We start from the raw sequence: 6,677 nt of genomic DNA on the forward strand, positions 1-6,677 counted from the left end.
GTCCTTAAGTTTGAACTTGAAACTATAAGTTAAGAACCTCATGTCCTTAACTTTGAACTTGATACTCAAAGTTAAGGACAGACAGTCCTTAAGTTTTGAACTTGAAACTCAAACTTTAGGACCAAGTGTCCTTAGCTTTTGAACTTCTAATTCAAATTTAAGGACTGCCTGTCCTTAATTTTCAACATGAAAGGCTAAGTTCAGGACTAAATTCTAACTTTGATATTTTCAAAATTTTCAGGGGACAAAATGATATATATGCTGATGATAATGGTGTGAGGAAAAATCCCTACAAATTGTATCATCAAAAAATCAGTAGCAAAATGTTCTTCCTTGAGTTATCAGATAGCAGTTTTGTACTTGATGATAAGGTTAGATAATTCACAAGGCATTTATTTTTTTTATTCTTAATTTATCATTTTTTAATTATTTTATGACTGATGGATTTGTTTTATTTTTTGCCTTTTTATGAAGCATATTGACATTGCCCTATATTATCTGAGAAAGAAGGAATGCTACCACCCTCGCGATCATCCTTTTCGTTGCGCAACTACTAATATTCTTTTTGATAACTATATGGTGCTTGTGTATAAAGATTTCAGTAAAGATGCTACTGATGACTTTTGGTGTGCTGGTAATAATCAGTTGTTTCTGACACCATATGTGTGGGGGGACAGCCGTAGATGTGGAATTGCTTGGACAGAAGTTGACAAAATCTTTTTTCCATGTCGGCTTCCTTCAGAAGATGATAATGCTGTGACACACTTTCTTTTGGGTGTATTGGACTTGAATCAGAAAAAGATTGATGTATACGATTCCATATACAGTGAGCCATATGAGGCAGGAATGAATCACATGGAAATGTATGCACGCATGATCCCCCACTTGCTAAAGTTCTCACAGTTTGACAAACATCACAAGTCTTTTGGAAATGTCTTCAACAAATTTGATATTCAATGGCAAAGATCACCACACCAAATTGGATCGTACGTGTTGTTATTTGTTATATTATTTATATGTTCTTTAGATTTATTGTTTAATTCACTGCATATCTTACATTTCTCTTAGGACTGATTGTGGTGCATTCCTGATCAAATATGTTGAGTTGCTGATGATTGGAAAGGATGTGGAGAAATTCAATCCCGAAGACATAAAAGACTTTAGAAAAGAACTTGCTGCAAATCTTTGGGCACATGGTGAATGGAAAAGAAATTCTGGTTATGATACTCCACCAGAAAATGTTGGCAATGATTATGAGAGTGAAAATGAAACTTGCTGTAGAAAGGAGTTGTAGTTTAGTTTTAAAGAAAGTTAGTTGTGGATGATCTTTTGTATAAAATTGCTGTAAAGGATACATGTGAATTCTGCAAGTTTAGAAAACTTCTGAAATATTCTGTAAATTCCTAAAAAGGCACTTATATTTTGTTGGCATAGCGTAATTTTTTGTCACAGCTATGCAAAATTACAATTTCAGAAGTTATATCAAGGCATCATGTTATTAATTTCTTTGTTTCTCTCAAGTGTTGATTTGTCCATTGAGTTTGTTAGTATTAGTTCATGACTAAGTGTAAACTTCAAATTCAAAGTTAAGAATCAAATGTCCTTAACTTTCGAACTTGAAACACAAATTTAAGGACTTCCTGTCCTGAACTTTTGAACGTGTAATTCAAACTTAAGGACTGCCCGTCCTGAACTTTTGAACGTGTAATTCAAACTTAAAGACTGGTTGTCCTTAACTTTTGAACCTATATTTCAAACTTAAGGACTCCTGTCCTTAACCTTTGAACTTTGAACTCAAAGTTAAGGACTGCCTGTCCTGAACTTTTGAACGTGCAATTCAAACTTAAGGACTTGCTGTCCTTAACATTTGAACCTGTATTTCAAACTTAAGGACTCCTGTCCTTAACCTTTGAACTTTGAACTCAAAGTTAAGGACTGCCTGTCCTTAACTTTTGAACGTATAATTCAAACTTTTTAACCAGCAAGTCAAACTTAAGGACTGTTGTCCTTAACTTTTGAACTTAAAACTCAAAGTTAAGGACAGACAGTCCTTAAGTTTTAAACTTGAAACTATAAGTTAAGGACTTCCTGTCCTTAACTTTTAATCTTTGAAAATAAAGTTAAGGATAGACTGTCCTTAAGTTTTGAAATGGCAAGTCGAGCTTACGGACTCCTGTCCTTAACTTTTAATCTTTGAACTTAAAAGAAACAAAAACAAGGTAAGAAGAAAGAAATTTTGAAAATTCAGACATCTGCTCAAATAAGAATAATCTAAATGAATCCAATTTATAGCAAAAACTTAAAAGAGTTGATAAACATAAGTGGATATATCTACTCTTCTCTATGCTTTCTTGAAAATGGATGGAGAGCCGGAGAATATATACAAGATGTTCTATTATGACCAATTCTTCTGCAACGACCACATTTGAATGTTATTTTTGATGACTCGGTAGCAGGAATATGCCTTTTCTTCTGCCTTCCACCTGGTGGCACTTTGAAATCTGGAGGTTTAACAATTTGTGACATAACACTCTCTGGTACAATCCAAGAATCAGTATGTCCTACAGGATGTATTTGTCTTTCATATGTTTTCAGCCAAGATTCCTTTAAGTACCAGTGCGAACAAAAGTTGGACTTCTTGATGTTTCTCTTCTCGATAGCTGCAATTGCATGTATGCATGGTAATTCATCAAATTGAAACTGAAAACAATCACATGTTCTTTTGTTTAAGTCCACCAAGAAAGTTATTCCTTCTTCTTCAACTCTAGAACGCCATGAATCAACAGGGAAGACCTTCAATGTTGAAAAATTATAAGTTAGTACATTATGTTAAATAATATTAAAATCATAAGATAAACATAGAACATAATACTTACATTCAAAGTAAATGCTAAATCTATTCTTTTCTTCAATTCCTCCTCTACCCAACAAGAAACATCATAAAATGTTCCTTCTGCTTTATTTCTTCTTTCATAAAACCAATGTTGTAGCTTCACTTGAATGAAATCCATCATTCTTAATATAGGCAGCTCCCTTGCTTCTAATAGGACAGAATTCATTGACTCAACTATGTTTGTTGTGAGCATGTCATATCTTCGTCGTGGACTACAAGAACGTGCCCATCTTTCCGGTGGTTCTTCCATCAAGTAGTCATAAGTCTTCTTATCTACTTTTGCTATATCTGACATGTATAGGTCAAATTCTTTGCGCCTGTATACTCTTGCAGCACTTTGGAAAAGTTTTATGACCTCACTTTTCACCTTCCTTCGCTTTAGGTTCTGCTCCAAATGATAGATGCAAATCCCATGATGGCTTTCAGGATATACCTTTGCAATGCCATTTGCAATAGCTTGATGCCTGTCTGATAAAAAAATTAAATTCTCACGGCTCCCAATTTCATTGCGAAGCTGACTAAAGTACCACTCATAGGAATTGTTATTTTCAGATTCTGCTATTCCAAAGGCTAGTGGGAAAATTTGGTTATTTGCATCCTTTGAAACTGAAATCATTAAAACACCACGAAATTTTGACTTCAAAAAAGTTGCATCAACAGCAATCACTGGTCTACAGTGATTCCAACCAGCTATTGATGATCCATATGCATAAAACATATAAAGAAACCTGAAAATACAATATAAAACAAGGTTAACAGAAGTTAAGGACAGGTAGTCCTAAACTTCAGATTACAAGGTTAAAAGTTAAGGACAGTCAGTCCTTAACTTAGAGTTTGAATTTATAAAGTTAAGGACATGCGGTCCTTAACTTTGATTTTAAAGTTCAAACTTAAGGACCGACAGTCCTTAACTTTGAATTACAAGTTCAAAAGTTAAGGACAACCAGTCCTGAACTTCTGGTTACAACTCAAAAGTTAACAAGGTTAAAGACAACATGTCCTAAATTTTATAAAACGTACTAATAAACTTTTTTTTGATTGTTTACCTGTTGTTGTCGTCTATCTTTATGTTAGTATAAGTTCCCGGGCTTATACTTGTCATCATATACAAGTATGAAGACAATAATTCATAATTCTCTTCGGGAGTTCCTCTTATTAAAGCGGAAGCATGTTGAATAGCACGCCACGCCTTGTGATATCCAATGTCTAGTCCATGCAATTTTTGCATCTCTTCCATGACAAAAGCTGGTGTAACTTCAAACCTTGGGTCCCGAAGATTGTCGATAATGTAAGCACTAATCAACTTTGAAGTAGCATGCCTTTGATCTGCTTTCATTGTGTTAACAGAGCAGTCATGCTTTTTCTCAATCTTTACTATCTTGAACAGTGTTGAATCTTTAATTCTGAAAGCACGCACACACCAACAACACCTATCATCATTGCATTTCAACGAATATCTTGTTGAGCTTGATTTAACAACCTTGAACTCAAAATGTCCTTTAATTGCTATATTGGAAAAACAGTTAATTATACTCTTCTTCTTGTCAAATACTGATCCGACTTTTATTTCTTCCAATAAAGTATTTTCTCTTAATATCGTAGTTGGGGATTCTTTTTGTTTCAAAATTGACCTTCGTCTAGTTAGTTGAGTAGAGGTTTTTTCAGCAACTTCTTCGATTACCGGTGCACTCTCTAAGACTTGAATACCCAAAGCTTGTTCGTTGTCAATCTCTATAATGCTTTGTCCTTCTACTTGAATAGAATCAAATGTTTGAAACACCTCTTCATTTATTGGTTGAGCTTCATACATATCTATTTCCATCATCTGCTGGCATTTGTCTTGATTGTCATCTTGAGTTTCTCTGTTGACATGTGTTTGAAGCACCTCTTCAACCATATCTATTTCCATTATCTGTTGGCATTCGTTTTGATTGTCATGTTGAGTTTCTGTGTTGACATGTTCATTGCTTGTTGATCCAAAAACTCTTTCCGAAATATCAACAATGAAACGACAGCCCTTGAAGAGTGAATGAGTTTTTAGTAACTCTATACATGTGTGAAGATCTAAATCTTTGGATACAAGCATTCCTTTGCTTGTTCCAAGGTTAATATCAAACCATATCACTGCTTCAAACTTGTGTCTATCCAATTCAATAACCTCAAAGATCTGTTTAATGAAATCTTCAAACCGAATTGACTCAGGTACTAGAACAAGCTTTGTTTGATGATCAAGATATTTATAGTCTTCAGTCCATCTACCATTAAAAGCAACTATAATGCATATTGTTTCCATCCTGCAAGTCAAGAGAATGGGAAACTCAGGACATATTTTATAAAGCAATCCTTGTATAATTAAGAACAGGTACTGTAAGTTCAAGACCAAGTTAAGGACCAAGTGTCCTTAATATTTTAACTTGAAATTCAAAGTCAAGGACTGCCTATCCTTAACTTTTGAACCTGTAATTGAAACTTAAGGACTGCCTGTCCTTAACTTTGAACTTGGAATTCAAACTTAAGGATTGCCTGTCCTTAACTTTTGAACCTTCAAGTCAAACTTAAGGACTCATGCCCTTAACTTTTCAACCTGTAATTCAAACTTAAGGACTTCCTGTCCTTAACTTTTGAACCTGCAAGTAAAACTTAAGGACTTCCTGTCCTTAACTTTTGAACCTGTAATTCAAACTTAAGGACTTCTGTCCTTAACTTTTGAACCTGCAAGTAAAACTTAAGGACTTCCTGTCCTTGACTTTTGAACCTGCAAGTCAAACTTAAGGACTCATGTCCTTAACTTTTCAATCTGTAATTCAAACTTAAGGACAGGTTTTAACTAATAAGTGTAAGTTAAGGACCAAATGTCCTTAACTTTTTCAATTTGAAACTCAAACTTCAGGACTTAGTGTCCTTTACTTTTTCAAAACAATTTGCAAAACTCTGACAGTATGTCCTTAATATACAGAAGAACATCAACAAAGTTAAGGACATTGTGTCCTTAACTTTTTCAATTCAATTTGCAAAATGAGGACACTATGTCCTTAATATTATGTGCTCAATTTTTATAGAATTATCATAGGAGGCGATGTCCTTAACTTTATCAATCCAGAAATTCAAAAAAAAAAATCAAATTTCTACTTACTGTATAAAAATCAATAGAAATCGGAAAGAGTATAACTATATCGATCTAAACATCAATAGAAACACATAAAAGTATAACTTACTGTAAATATATGTCGATTTTTGGATGAGAATGTTGAATTTTTGAAATCGGAAGAGAATTTTCTTCAATTTCGACTATCATAGTGAAGTGCTGCTGCTGCTCGTTAATGTTTTCGTAGGTATAGGTTATAGCAGAAGGGTATTTTCGTCCAGTCAGGTATAAGTTTATTAAACCAGTAGCTAAAACTAAAGACATTTAAAACACTGGCTTTAAAATAAAGACAGGTGCTGTTAGTGGCTATTTGTGCACTTCCCCTTACAAATCTTGGGTTTTGAAGTTATTATTAAAATATGAATTAAATAAATAAAAGAAAATTTAAAAGTGTCACGACCCGGATTTCCCACCCTCGGGAGTCGTGATGGCGCCTACTAATGAGAGCTAGGCAAGCCAAATCGCAATTACTTATTCATTAATAACGTAATCCCTTTTAACAATTATTGGCAATAATACAAAAGCAACGAAATTAAATAATAAGCGGAAGGTTCAACAAAATCCTCTACCCAAGACTGGTATCACAATACTCACAGACTACTAAGAGTACTAAATACAATTGTTCGAAAGGAAATGTAA

Source organism: Nicotiana attenuata, chromosome 12, assembly GCF_001879085.1.
Source record: "Nicotiana attenuata strain UT chromosome 12, NIATTr2, whole genome shotgun sequence".
NCBI classification, from domain to species: Eukaryota; Viridiplantae; Streptophyta; class Magnoliopsida; order Solanales; family Solanaceae; genus Nicotiana; species Nicotiana attenuata.